The following is a 15655-nucleotide window of genomic DNA, read 5'->3' as shown; positions in this document are numbered from 1 at the left end:
TATTAGCAAGTCTTTGGTTCATGGCTAAAATTTGCCATTATCTGACAGTTGCCAATAAGGGAAAGGCCCATTTTCAAGCGAACGGGTGCATGGATTGGTGCCGAATAACGGTATGCTGTAGTTGCAGACATTCAGCAACTGTTTAGTAAAGTTTTGTTTGATACAAAGTTACAAAAGAACAGAAAACAGAAAATGAAAAAGTTACACTTGTCAGTTCTGTAGCGAATGCTGTAATCGAGCCTCCAGAGCGCCTCCACATGGCTGGGTGGGGTATTGCAGGGGTTCACTCAATCTAGCACCCCCTGTAGTCTTTCTGATGCCACAGCAGTCTGTCATTTTATGTGGCCTTGCCCTCCAGCCAAGTCACTGCTCAGTCCAGTCCCCTCCTGGGGTTACAAAAATCCAATTAAACAATCAAAACTAAACATCCCAAAACAAACCCTGCTTCTGTCTCCTTGGGCTATTCATGCTGCACCCCCAGCTTCTTTGCAGGGTTTCCCTATTGCCTCCATCATCACAACCATCTGGGGGAACCAGCCCAGTCATGGGCAAGGTTTGCTTCAAAGGGCCAACCAGCCTGTGACAAGTGCACTACAGCAAGCTTCACAGCTGTCAGGCTGTTTCTCTGTCCCATCCGTGTTTGCACATGCAGTCCATAGCTACCACACACACACACACACACACACACTTCCGTCAGTACACCAAGCCTTTTGCCAGAAAGGCCCAGGAGCAGAGAGCAGTTTTGTCAGCACTGAAGATGTCACGTGGCTGGAACTCAGCAGAATGCAGGACAGGGCATCTGCTGTCCACACAGCAGCTGCCAGAAGGACAGGGTGTCTTGTTTCTTGCTACGCTCCTTATGCCGATCCACGCTGCATTGGCCTCTCCACCCACTGAGCCAGCCATCTGAAGAACTGACTCCTTCCACTGCTCTGCGGCCAGCTGATAGTCCTGAGAGCTGTAAGCACCTTGGCAAAGCTTGTGCTGAAATCAGAGCTACAGGAGTTCAACATCCACCTCCTTGCCCTCCCTCGCACTCACAAGTGCAGCCACGGATTGGGCTGATCTCATGCTGCCGTTCTTAAGAATGCCGAAAACGACAGACACTGCGCAACCCCAAACTTCTCTGCTACTTGCACTCGCTTAGCGCCGGGCTCACGTAGGGCCTCCAGAACCACATCTTTATCGGCAAGAGATAAGTCTACATGTTGGGAAGCCACGCCTCGCCAGAGAAGTGCTCAGCCATGCAGCTAGGGAGCCAGCAAATTGACTGCAGGTACAACCTCTCCTCCAATAAAGTTGTCAGTAAGCAGCAAGCATGGTGCTAATGTCTGAACCAACAAGTATAATGTACTAACAGCCCTGATAATAACTTACTAGGGACGTTTTCCCAGCAGCCGATCCCAATTGGACAGGAGCAGCTGCTGGCCAAATGCTTCTATTAACCAAAAGTTGTTATTATCAGGGATGTAAGTAAGCATCATCTATCATATTAATTTGCATTACCACAGTGCCTAGAGACCCCAACCAAGATCAGCACCTCATTGTGCTAGGTGTTGTACAAAACACATAATGAGAGACCGTTTTAACCCTGAAGAGCTTGCAATCCAAACAGATAGGCCCACCAGAGAATGGTGAAAGGGAGTACCCTTATGCCCTTATACAGGAGGGAGGCTGAGAGATTGAGAGACGTACCCTCAGTCACATAGGGAGTCCTTGGCACAGCTGGGATTGAACCAGGTCTCCTGAGTCCATGTCCAGGGCTTCAACTAAGAATTTACAGAAAAGAGCAGGGAAGAGCTTGCCACCATAATATTTATGATGAGAATCCTGAATCTTTGTAAACTACATACAGGAGATTTGTCTGCACCATGCATAATGCAGGAAGGGCCTAAAGCCAGTGCCCTGCAGCTGTAAACATCTCCTTTGGTAAGAAAACGTTGGGCCCAAATAGGAAAAAAATGCATTTGGAATTAAAAAGAGAGAGACAGGCTAATCTCGGTTCTTAAATCACCACAGCAGTAGTCAGGAAACCCTGGTTCTGTACCTGAGCCAGCCAAAGCCTCCTTTGGAGTGTGAGCTAACCACTCTGTGCCGGAGATACCCTGTCTGTCAAACAGGGCTAATAATATATACTTGCCTCACAGTGTGTTGGGGCACCTGATTCGTCCACATTTGGAAAGCTCTGAGGAGATGCTCAGAAGGACAGTGCTGCAGGGATGCAAGAAATCCTAACGCTTTTTCTATTGCTCCAAGACAGAAGGAAGTAGGAGCAAGGAGTCATTTTGATTCCTAGAATTCAAAACCAGTTTAATTTTTAAATGAAGCTTGAGGGGCATCAGTGAACTTTTTTTATTATTATTTTCCCCTGTAGAGTCTGGTATAAGCCACAGTTGGGTATCATCAGCATAGGCATGGTAGCTGGGAGATAAGATGACTTTGAGGAAGAAGGTAGGTAGGAACCAGAAAAGAACAGAAGGCCAGGAACTGAGCCTCAAGAAGGAACTCAAAAAAGACTCAAAAACTAACTAAAGACCAGGTGCCAGCTCATGCCAAATCCCTAGGTCAATTCACTTGTGCGTTAGTATAGATCAAAGTGATTGTTAAATGTATAACAGTGTTCTTGTTGTTTAAACTTCATGAAAACTAATGAGATGTTACTTGCATTGTTTTCACTTATCTGTATCCTGTTATAATGTAATAGCAAACATTTACATTGTGAATACCTCCGTAACTAAATAACCCATCAAAGAAGTCTTGTTGAATGCTAAAGAAGGACTTTAACAGAAAAGTGCTAATTTCAAAGCAAGTGTGTGATGACCAGAGGTCAATGACTCAAAGTGCATTCCTCACGTGAGTAGTGCCACTGTCAGCTTCTTTTCTGTGAGAAGATGCTATAAGAATGGATTCAAGGAAAGATCCTGGATCTCTGGACTCTTACAGGGAAATGTACCAGATGCAAAGTGCAGATTCCCAGAGACAATCTGGGTACCCTGAAAAGACTTTTAGGAAACTGGTAGTTTATTACATCACTGCCACCATTTCGAATTACAAACTTGGACTCATCTGTACATATATTTTACCTACTTTAACCTCTTAAATAACTCTTATTTCCTTTTCCTAGCTAATAAACCTTTAGTTAGTTTACTATAGAACTGGGTGCCAGAGTTGTCTTTGGTGTAAGACATGAACTACCAATTGATCTGGAGTAAGTGATTGGTCTCTTGGGACTGGGAGCAACCTGATATGTGATTTTTGGTTAAAGTACCCATTTTATCACAAAGTCCAGTTTGTCTGGGTGGCAAGATAGACTGGACAGTCTCAGGAGGAATGTCTGTGACTCCAAGGTAAGACTGGGATAGTGATCCAGGAGTTTACATTTGTTACTGATTTGGGGAAATCTAATTATAGAACACACCACCAGCTTGGGGTATCTGCCCTGTTTTCTGACCATGTGCCCTGAGGTCGGCACTCACAGTTGTGAGCCATTCCAGAAAATGTGACACTAACAGCAAAAAAAATGTTCAGTACATCAGAAGCAGGAAGTCTGCCAAACAATCAGTGGGGCCACTGGATGGTCGAGATGCTAAAGGAGGACTCAAGGAAGATAAGGCCTTTGTAGAGAAGCTAAATTAATTCTTTGTGTCGGTCTTCACTGCAGAGGATGTGAGGGAGATTCCCACACCTGAGTCATTCTTTTTAGGTGACAAATCTGAGAAAATGTCCCAGATTAAGGTTTCACTAGCGGAGGTTTTGGAACAAATTGATACATTCAAACAGTAACAAGTCACCAGGAGCAGATGGTAATCACCCAAGAGTTCTGAAGGCATGTAACCTATCATTTAAATCAGCATTTCTACAGATGACTGGAGGATAGCTAATGTGACACCAATTTTTAAAAAAGGCGCCAGAGGTGATCCTGTCAATTACAGGCCAGTAAGCCTAACTTCAGTACTGGGCAAACTGGTTGAAATTATAGCAAAGAACAGAATTATCAGACACATAGATGAATACAATTTGTTGAGGAAGAGTCAACACACCTTTTGTAAAGAGAAATCATACCTCACCAATCTATTAGAATTCTCTGAGGGCATCAACAGACATGTGGACAAAGGTGATCCAGTGGATATAGTGTACTTGGACTTTCAGAAAGACTTTTACAAGGTCCCTCACCAAAGGCTCTTAAGCAAAGTAAGTTGTCAAGGGATAAGAGGAAAAGTCCTCTCATGAATCAGTAACTGGTTAAAAGACAGGAAATGAAGGGTAGGAATAAATGGTTAGTTTTCAGAATGGAGAGAGGTAAATAGTGGTATCTTCCAGGAGTCTGTATTGGGACCATAGGCGCTGAGTTCCCCTCTTACCCTTGGGTGCTCAACCCCCCCTGTCCCCGGCCCCGCTCCCACTCCACCCCTTCCATGAGGCTCCACCCCTGCCCTGCCTCTTCCCACCCCTGCCCCGCCCCCATTCCAACCCCTTCCCCAAAGTCCCCGCCCCAACTCTGCCCCCTCCCTGCCCCTATTCCAACTCCTTCCCCAAATCCCCGCCCTGGCCCCGCTTCTTCCCAGCCTCTTCCCCTGAGAGCGCCATGTTCCCACTCCTCCCCCTCCCTCCTGGAGCATGCTAACGCTGCCAAACAGCTGTTTGGTGGCGGCCAGGCGGGAAGCGCTGGGAGGTAGGCAGAGGAGCGGGGACATGGTGCACTCAGGGGAGAAGGAGGTGGGGCAGGGGGTGAGAGGAGCTTGGCTGCCGGTGTGTGCAGAGCACCCACTAATTTTTCCCCGTGGGTGTTCTAGCCCATCAGCACCCATGGAGTCGGCACCTATGACTGGGACCAGTCCTATTCAACATATTCATAAATGATCTGAAAAGGGTAAACAGTGAGGTGGCAAAATTTGCCGATGATACATAATTACTCAGGATAGTTCAGTCAGCTTTGGACTGAACAAGAGTTACAGGGGGATCTCTCAAAACTGGGTGACTAGGCAACTAAATGACAGATGAAATTCAATGTTGATAAATGCAAAGTAATGCACATTGGAAAACATAACCCCAACTATACATATAAAATGATGGGGTCTAAGTTAGCTGTTACCACTCAAGAAAGATCTTGGAGTCATTGTGGATGGTTCTCTGAAAACATCTATTCAGTGGGATGCGGCAGTTAAAAAAGCGAACAGAATGTTGGGAATCATTGAGAAAGGGATAGATAATAAGACAATAAATATCATATTGCCTCTGTATAAATCCATGGTACACCCACACCTTGAATACTGCATGCAGTTACGGTCATCCCATCTCAAAAAAGATATATTAAAATTGAAAAAGGTACAGAGAAAGGCAACAAAAATGATTAAGAGTATGGATCAGTTTTATATGAGGAGAGATTAAAAAGACTGGGACTATGGGGGATATAATAGAGATTTATAAAATCATAAATGGTGTAGAGAAAGTGAATAAGGAAGAGTTATTTACTCCTTCTCCTAACACAAGAACCAGGGGTCTCCCAATGAAATTAATAGGCAGCACATTTAAAACAAACATAAGGAAATACTTATTCACATAATGCCCAGTCAACCTGTGGAACTTGTTGCCAGGGATGTTGTGAAGGCCAAAACTATAACTGGGTTCAAAAGAGAATGAGAGATAGAGGATAAGTCCCTCAATGGCTATTAGCCAAGATGGGTCAGGAATGCAACCCCATGCTCAGAGTATTCCTAGCTTCTGTTTGCCAGAAGCTGGGAATGGGCAATGGGGGATGGATCACTCGATATTACCTGTTCTGTTCATTCCCTCTGAAGCACCTGGCATTGGCCACTGTCAGAAGACAGGATACTGGGCTAGATGGACCATTGTCTGACCCAGTATGGCTGTTCTTATGTTTCTTACATAACTGTCACCACTGGTTTGGCAAGTAGAAGCACAGTCCTGACAGGAGAGGACCAGAAATGCCAACACAGCTATGGACACAGGAGGGTGATTGCACAGCACTGAGGGATACAACGTGGTCAAAGAGAACGATAGAGTTCCTAACAATGCGGAAGAGAGCAGCGTTTGTTCTATGGCCAGAGGAAAAGCCAGGTTGAAAACAATCAAGGGTGTTGTCATGTGACACATAGCTGAAGAAGGTAGAGATGACCTTTTAGGACAAGGACTGTCTTTTTGTTCTAGCACAGTCTAGTCTATGCTTATGGTCCCGCTATGCAAAGACAGGCACCGCCACTGTATAAATAATTATATCCAAAAAGCTACATTAAAAGAACAGTGAGGCTGCAAAGTCAAGCACTCCAAAGTTAGGAAGTGCCAGAATTTGGGTTGCCCGGGCAATCTTAATTTGGCCACTTTGTGCATGATGGTAAAGTCTTTAATTACATGAGCATATACGTACTGTTTTTTCCACGGGACTGCTGCCTCACTCAGTGCACAGCACAGATGGTGCTCAGGGAACGAGTCAAAGTTGTGTAACGAAAGAGGCTGTTGTCTGCAGAAGCCCTACCTCATTTGTTGCAGAAGTTGGAAGGTGTGTCATGGAGCATGGGATTGCAGGAAGAGAAAGGATGCTCTCATGAAGCCTCTGCCCCAGAGTCCCTGTGTGATGCCAGGCAAGTCACTTAACCCAGACTTTTCACAGGGGGCCACTAGTTGTGTGCTCCTCATTGTGTGGATGCCTGATGTGAAAGACCTGGAGCCAGATTTGCTGACGCGCTGAGTGCTCACAAACTGTGAGTCACAACTGCAACTGTGGAGCTGCACTTTGTAAAGTGCTACACAAATGCTAAGTACACTGAAAAAAATCAAGCCCTGGATGTCTCAAGTTGGGCATTCAAAATTAGTGGCCACTTTTGACAGAAGCGTGGTAATAACTAATTTCAAGCTAGAAAATGTTAGTCACAATACTGCATGACACAGCAGGGAAAAAAAAGCCCAAAACACTGGAACACACCAAAATGTGGAATTCCTTATGTCTATTTTTATGATCTAAAGGAGAAATTCCTTGGGTGGCCCTGCCAAGCTCAGTGACTGGGTATCTGTCACTCAGAACTGTGGGTAAAATTTCCAAAATCATCTTAGTGACTTAGGAGCTCAAATCTAATTTCTCTCTGTGTCTCAGTTCCCCATGTGTAAAGTGGAGATAATACCACCACTCACCTGACAGGGGCATTGTAGACATAAATACATTAATATTTCAGAAGCCCTCAGATACCATGGTGAGAGCGCAGCAGAAACGCCCCAGGATACAATTAATAATTCTCTATTCAGTGCAGCGTGTGGATGGTTTGCAGTAAATAAGGCCCAGAGCCACAGACTGAGTTAGGACAATAAAAAGGAATAAACAAATAAGTGCCCAATTGCTGACTGAGGCAGGGGTCCTGTGGGAAAAGTGGTATGTGATCATGCCATTAAAGACTCAATGATAATGCATATGCACAAGAGGGCTCAATTAAGGTTTCATGTGCAAACCGAATTCTGGCATTTCCTAACTTTCAAGAGCTTGGGCTTTGCAACCTTAATGTTCTTTTCACATAGATTTTTTTAATGTCATTTCCTAATTGCTCTCTCTCTCTCTCACACACACACATACACACACACCCCTATGTGATATTACATGGAACCATACGGAATCATCAGCAGTGTTCAGACCAACAGCATAGATCTCTGCCACTTGAGCTAGCAGAGTAACCAGTAGAAGTAGTGGGCTCAGTATGCAGATCAGGCACTAGAGGGGGTTGGAACACGCTCTTTGCCTGTGAGCTTCACAGCTATTTGCTGATGACAAAAACTCTGAATTCCTGTGTTCAATTCCAGCTTCTGGAGAGGACTCTGTGCTGGTGGCTATAGATCCCTCTGTACCTAGACCCCTCTGCTCTTATCCAACCCCTTTTCTCCTGCCTCCTCCCACTCTGCTCCTGCCCACCTCCCATAAACACCCCAACTCCTGCCCCCTTCTGTTCCTATCTGTGGCTCCTATCTCCCTCCCCCTCTGTTCCTTTCCTATCCAACCCTCCTCTGCACTCCCAGTACCTCCCCCCAGCTCCAGCAACCCTCACCAGTTCATTCAAAGTCAGGCTGCACCCTCATCCTCGCTGCTTGGGTACCAGGAGGGGGAGCACTGCACCCAGGAAAAAGTCTCCCTGCTCTCAGTTCTGGTGCCCAGCACCACAGCTGCTCACAGCAGCAATTGCAGAGAAAATCCTGCTCAGCCCAGGCAACCCTGGGCTGGAGCGTGTTTGGCTGCTCTATGGGGGATGGCACAGTCCAGTCACACACAAGAGCCATGAGGGGCTGGAGCACGCACAGTGCAGATGAAGCCTTCAGAGATGTCCTCTGCCAAACCTAGCCTGCCTCCGCTGGGTGTACGATCGCTGACATTTTGCAGAGGCTGACAAACTTGGCCAAACTTGGGTGAATTTTCAATGGAAAAGCAAAAGGCACCTCGCTGATGCTCAGGCCGTCCCCCTCCCAAATTTCAGGTCTCAACTCAAACTATGGAGGCCCAGGAGCTTCTCCATGAAACAATTGTAAGAATTTTTTTTTTTCCTGTGGGCAAACCAATGTATTTTTCCTTAATCTCCGTCTCAGAAATGGCTGAACCATTTTAGCCATTTTAACCTGAGGTAGACATTCTGCCTGGGACATTTTAGCCCAAATGGTTACAGTTTAGCAAAGATATAAGCAACCCCAAACAGGTCTTCTAATGGGAAGTAGGGCTCCCAGCTCTGCCCGTACCTATAACACTGTGCTGGGAGAAGGCTAGAGAGAGGGTGGCAGTGAGAGAGGATGTCAGGGGCCACTCACCTAAACTCTCCCTTGTCATTTCAGAGGGACGTATGGAGCCACCTGGAGATTGCAGTGTAAGGAGAATCTGGGGGTGGCCGAGAGCCACGCTACCCCCCGCACAGGCCTGGGCATGAGGGTGGGGGCAGTCACAGTGGAAAGGGCACACAGCTAGGACATATCTATGCTCTGGCTACTCCCAGGTGCTGGAGCAGCTCCTTGGGCTGTGAGCAGCTGGGTATGTGTGAGACTAGTTGTCAGGCTGCTCCAACTTTCACAGGGGACTGGTGGAAGAGTCCAGTATTGCCAACTCCAAGAGGTCAAAAGAGAAGAGAGTGTACTGCCTGCAGCAGCTCTGATTGGTTATTCTGCCCCAGGAGGCGAGCAAGAGGGACAGGCAGCCAATCAGAGGGTTCACATTTGGTAGTGGGCCAGAGCTTCTGGTCTGACCACTCTTGTAAGTGACATGATTTTGGCTAAGAACAACTACAAGAGTTGGAGGCACTGCTAGTCCCTAATTAGGCCTTAGATCTGCAAAGGTGACTTAAATCTACTGTTGCCCCTCCAGCCTCTGATCCCACACTGAACACAGCTTGGATAGAGCAGAGAATCAGGCCCATGGAATTCATCCATACTTTCAACCTCTTTTGCCCGGTTACATCGTGTTGGTGTGAGCTGTTACACAGCCGATCCCTGCACCCCAGAAGTGGCTGCATTTCAGCAGTGAACAAAGCATAGCCTATATTTCATATTTTTTCAACCTTTACTAGAACATCATCAAGGTAAAATATCATACAACTGTGAAAATGTATTCACCTAATAGTGTTACAAATAGCACCTAAGATTACGGTCACAGAAATCCACTGAAGGAAAGCTCTGCAGAGCTGAAGAGTTTGTCTGCACTGCAAAGGTGTGACTGCCCCACATGCAGACATAGGCAAGGCAGCTGGCTAGCTCCAATAACAATAGCAGTAAAGCCAAGGTAGCCTGGGCTCGCTGCTCAAGTACTCCTAGGTGGGTTTGGACAGCCCGTGCCGCCACAGTTTCCTTGCTGTTGGTATTTGTGCCGGCGAGATCGAAGCTGGCTGGGATACGTCTGCACCTGCAGCAGTCACCCCTCTGGTTGCAATGCAGACATGCCCTCTGCGGCGCTGGCCCTCTGCCTGGGGTGAAGCCAAAGCACCAGTGTCCTCACTGCTGAGCTGAGGAGACCCCGCTTGCACTAAAAGCATCCCACCTCTGCCCCTCTGCCAGTTTCCTTTGCTCTCCTGGGCTCTCCCACTTGCTCAGGCTGTTCTGTGCTCTATTTAACACAGAACTGCTCCCTTGGCCACCGATGCCAGGCACAGTGAGGAGTGCTGACAGCTCGACTGGGCCAGAGGAGGGGGCCCAGTGGTTCAGAGGTGGCCAGCACTTCCACACGGCCAGCAGGACTAAAGGAAGGTGAGGAACATGGTGAGGCTGGGGATGCAGGGAAAGTGGGCAGATTCAGAGGGATCCCGCCTGCAACGCAGAAGAAAGAAAATCCAAAACCTAGCAGGAGTCTCTCCCCCGCCTGCGCTATGCAAATCTCCTCAAACCTCTGGCTGCAACATGGCAGCTCTGCTCTTTGATCTCAGCAGCTGATTTTCATTTGGGGATGCCCATAAAGTTGTCGCGGGCTGCAGAAAAGCCGTTTGTGATGCGTCTCACCTTCTGTGAGGAGTGATTGTTATCACGCTTAGAGAGTTGATCTCACAGTTTCTTGAGGGAATCTGCATTGTGAATCACCCAGGAGTGGGAGGGTGGTTTCTTGTTGTGCACGTCGGAGTGATCTCAAAGTGTGAGATGGTTAAAAACAAAGCACATATGGGGGCAGGTGGACTAGCTGGAAGAATGCCATTTTTCCTAGTCCTTGAGCTGCTGGGTACTATTATTTATTATCTGTATCACAGCAATACCCAGCTAAGATCAGGCCCCCACTGTGCTAGGTACTGTACAAACACATAGTCAAAATCCCTGCTCCAAAGAGTTTACAATCTATATAGGCCAGGGGAACAAAGGAGGAGGCAAAGCATTAGTACAGACAAGGAGCTGAGGCTCACAGAGATTAGGAAATTCATCCAAAGGGACATAGAGAATCTGTGGGCAAGGCAGGAATTGAACTCACCATCTTCTGAGGTATATGAAATCCGGGCAGGAATGAGCTTGTGAAGCACTGAACTAAAATCTGGGATCTCTGGGACCAACAAGGGGGACAATTCTCCGACCTCTTCAATTCTCCTCCTCCAAAAAAATTTGCTTTTGCCGGTTGGAGACAACGACTGGAATGGCCATTGGGCCAGATCCTGACCTAGCATAGATCAGCATCGCTTCCCCGAAATCAATGGAACTGCCTATGTGTATAGCAACTGGGGATCTGGCCCTGCATATTTGTAGAGTTTTTCTCTGTACATTAGTCGCCTCCCTGCCATGTTTCCCCACTTGCCATGGTTTCTGCTCCATTCCCATTTATCTTTATTAGTCTCCATTATCTTCTCCTCAGCCACAGGACTGACAAATGCTTTAGAGGGGCCTTATTCCAATAGATGGAGCAGCTCCCCCTGGACCTTTCTTATGGTTTGGTGTGTATCACATATTGCCCCCATCACACTGCCGTGGAGCAGCAGGTACTGAGTGGCTGATTTCAGGTGCCACTGACACATTCTGTGAGGGACCTCTAGAGTTCCTCAGGCAAAGTAAGCCCTGCAGAGACAGGGACCTCTCCAGGAAAGCCAAGCAGTGAAATTACTAAACTGACCTTGCTGTGCAATGAAAAGTTTGTCCTCATTTGTAAGAAACTGGGATGTCTTGAATTTGGGGTGCTAAACCTCTATAATCCCCAGAACCTGTGACCATCCCTTCCACATCTTCTTCCCATTTAAAAGGGTTTCAGAAACACCGTGGTGGCTCTCAGCCCCTCCTCTTTATGGCATTGTAGGGCAGCAGAATGGTTGTGATGAGAGCCTGGTTAGCATGAATCCTTTTATTTCCTCTCTCCCTGGGATCAGCTCCAGCCACTGAAGGGGCGAGCTGATTTCTCTAAAGAAAGGGGAAAATAGCTTTCTAGATTCTGTTGCCACTGCTTGAGTCCCTCCTCTAAATGCACTCCTTCCCAAAGGCCTGTGGACACTAGCCCTATCCACGGGGAAATATTAAGTCTCCTGGTTAGATAAAGACATAGGCACAAAGCGTAAAATCCCTACACAAATTACACAACTCACAAGGTGTGTGCCGAGTTTCACCATTCACTCCATTCCTCACTGCATCCCCTCCCCCATAAGTTCTTTGTATGCCCTCTATTTGGATGGTAAGCTCTTTGAGGCAGGTACCATGTTTTAAAGATACCTGCTATTTACAAAGTTGATGCTCTACAATTAAAAATAATAATAATAATACATACATACATACATAGGAAACCTCTAGGGTTTGAGATCCTTAAATGAAAGGTGCTGTGAGAGTATTAGTGTTATTATAAGTAATAGAGTTCCATCCAGGACAAAGCAAGGGATCAGTGGTGACCCTCAAGATCCAGGATATTCATTTAGAGATTGAATGTATGAAATAGTTAACATTACTAGTTCCATGGCTCATTGAGTGAGTGTAAGCAAGCCATAAACAATGCATTAATAAATGTGTAATAATTATGTAATAATCCTGCATCAGCTGAGGGGGGATTAGAAGACATGAATCAGATTCTCCAAAACTAGTGGTACACTTGCATGCCCAGAAATCAGAGTCATAGACATGAAGGGCTGCAAGGGACCTTAAGGAGTCATCTATTCCAGTGGTTCTCAACCAAGGGTACATGTACCCCTGGGGGCACTCAGGGGTCTTCCAGGGGGTACATCAACTCATCTAGATATTTGCCTGGCTTTACAACAGGCTACATAAAAAGCACTAGCAAAGTCAGTACAAACTAAAATTTCATACAGACAATGGTTTATTTATACTGCTCTATATACTATACACTGAAATGTAAGTCCAATATTTATATTCCAATTGATTTATTTTATAATTATATGGTAAAAATGAGAGAGTCAGCAATTTTTCAGTAACAGCGTGCTATGACACCTTTGTATTTTTATGTCTGATTTTGTAAGCAAGTCGTTTTTAAGTGAGGTGAAACTTGGGGGTATGTAAGACAAATCAAACTCCTGAAAGGGGTACAGTAGTCTGGAAAGGTTGAGAGCCTCTGATCTAGTCTATTCCCCATGTTGACGCACGACCAAGTAAACCTAGACAGGTGTTTGTCTAACATGTTCTCAAAAAGATCCAATGATGGGGATTCCACAACCGCCCTACGTAACCTGTTCTAGTGGTCAATTACCCTAACAGTTAAAAATCAACTACATCTCCCTTGCTGCAAATTAAGCCGATGTACTAGCAGCAAAAGCAACCATGTGTCAGTCCAGGTCCAGTGTATTCATATACAAATAGTGAGGTTGTGTTTTTTTTAAATCATACAGATTTTGGAAAGTTATAGAGCAGCATGTAGGAGAATCAGATCAGGTTCCTCCTGGAAGGATTTTGCTAAGCCATTGAGATCCCAGATTTGTCTGGAAATGTGATGATCCAAGGGAACTGGAGTTTAAACTGAAATAAACAATACTCAATTTACCAGTTCACTATCATCAGGACAAGTTTATAAAAGCAGAGGGACAGAAGCGTGGTAATAACTAATTTCAAGCTAGAAAATGTTAGTCACAGTACTGCATGACACAGTAGGGAAAAAAACCCAAAACACTGGAACACACCAAAATGTGGAATTCCTTATGTCTATTTTTATGATCTAAAGGAGAAATTCCTTGGGTGGCCCTGCCAAGCTCAGTGACTGGGTCTCTGTCACTCAGAACTGTGGGTAAACTTTCCAAAATCATCTTAGTGACTTAAGAGCTCAAATCTAATTTTCAAAAGTGATTTCAGCACATGGGTGCATAAGTCTCCTGAAAGTCAGTGGGACTTGGGCTCCTAAGTCATGACCCAAGCTTTGAAATCCTTAGATGGAAGATGCTCTCCCCATTGGCTTTCAAGCAGAACTGAGGGGCAGAGGTGGGGAGAGAAGCATCATTTCATTAAAAAAAGTGTTGGGGTTTTGTTTCCATTTCAGTAGATTTTGCCAGATAGCAGCAAAACAAGCCCAGTCTACTCTGCTATTTTCCAACCACGGTGCAGAGAGGAGGGAGCTGGAAAGAAACCCAGCTGAGACATGAGCAGGGGAGGAAGGTGAGACATGTTTGTGCCAGGCAAATGGAACAAGATTAAAGGTTCCTTTAAAAAGGACGATGCCTCTGGGTTAGTGCTGGATGAGGCAGCACAATTCATAGAGAAACAGTGTCCCTCTTAAAAGAGTGGATGGGGTCTGTATTGATCTAAACCACCAATCACCTGAGTGTCGATCTGTTTCCTTAAAAGGTTACTGGAAAGCAAAACTATCTGAAGGGTAGAACAAATGACATCTTCATAGACCCACCAGTGTCTGGGATGGCTGTGGAGCTGAGCCCTTTCTCCCTCCTTCTACGTCAATGTATAGAACCAATGTCGTGGTGGAGGAGGAGAAGGTGGAAATATCGATGCACACTTGGACTGAGAACTCCTTATCTCATCAGATTAGCTTGAAGATGGGAGGCTTTGGGTAGGGTTTCATTCTGGTTACCTGGAACCTGAAATGGTTTAAGAGACTGTCTACAGGTGTCCCATGATACCGGTCCCTAACCCAAGTAAACTGATGGAGGAATCAGAGCATTTTTCAGATCAGTGATCACCCTTATTCCAACAAGGCAGCATGAATGCATATAACTCCCTTACCTTTAGGGACATTCCCATTGAAGGCTCCACTAGATCTGCAGCATATCTGCTAGGCTCCCACAGCAGCTCCATTCCAATCCAGCATGCTCCAGTCTCCTGTGTCCTAGAAACTTAGCCAGAAACAGGTTGGTGAGCTGCAGTGCTGCTGCTCACATATCAGGGAATTTTCACATCCAGCTCCAGTCTTTGCCTGTGTAGTCTATTGAAAGCAAAAGAATGTCCCTAGGTAGGTCTTTTAATCAGCTCCTTAAGGAACAGCCAATAATCCTCTCAGAAGCAGATGAAATGCAGCTGTGGTCAGGTGAAATATCTGAGGCTGAGCTACCAGGTGGTTTCCTTTCTCGTAAACATATTTTGATTCCTGTTTGACTGCAGGGCTGGCTGCGGGTTTTTTCTCCCCTTTATTATTATATTTTCCTGTGCAACAAAACTTAGCCAGGATTTATTATTTCTGTGCTGGTCCACTCCAAGAGAAGAAGATTTGACATTTCTATAAGTATCTTCCATCCTGAAGAATCCCAACATACTTTAAAAAAATAAACCCCATGTGAAATGCAGCCATCTCTGGGATGGAAAGCTGTAAACAATATGACACAAAGCACTATGTGGTCAAGCAATGTTTGGGCCAAGGACACCAAGGCAAAAATCCCATCCTTAGGCAAAGCCCCATGGGATTATTCATATCCATGCAGATCAGATAAGATCTACACTTTTTAAGGTCTCACCTGAAAGAGACAGAGAGTAAACTGCCTGGCACTCAATATATTTATCTGAGAAGCCTGAAGAGCTGAGTCAGCCCTGCTGGGCTTTGGAGAAAGGCACATGAAGCACCAATGGCTGGAAGTTAAAGCCAGACAAGTACAAATTAGAAATTCAAATGAGAAAAAAGGCACACATTTTAGCAGTGAGGATAGTTACCCATTGGAACCTTCTCATTAAAGCAGGTCTTTCAAATTGGATGTTTATGCCGCTAAAGCTCAATCCTCCAGAACCAGCTAATGAGACAAATTGGAGAAATGGTCTGAGTTAAACAGGATGAAGTTTAACAAAGACAAAT

General features: G+C 45.7%; 1 long non-coding RNA gene across 1 annotated transcript in view; it reads right to left on the bottom strand.

Annotated features, from left to right (window-relative positions):
* The window catches only part of LOC135973111 (uncharacterized), a 61843-nt gene extending 46510 nt beyond the window's left edge, over positions 1-15333 (bottom strand). Inside the window, exon 1 of the long non-coding RNA XR_010589810.1 lies at positions 14599-15333. This is a non-coding gene — a long non-coding RNA (uncharacterized LOC135973111). The remainder of the gene's footprint in view (positions 1-14598) is intronic.
* Between the last annotated feature and the right edge of the window lie 322 nt (positions 15334-15655).

Source organism: Chrysemys picta, chromosome 8 (assembly GCF_011386835.1).
Source record: "Chrysemys picta bellii isolate R12L10 chromosome 8, ASM1138683v2, whole genome shotgun sequence".
Lineage (NCBI taxonomy): Eukaryota > Metazoa > Chordata > Testudines > Emydidae > Chrysemys > Chrysemys picta.
This window is presented reverse-complemented; position numbering and strand designations above follow the sequence as displayed.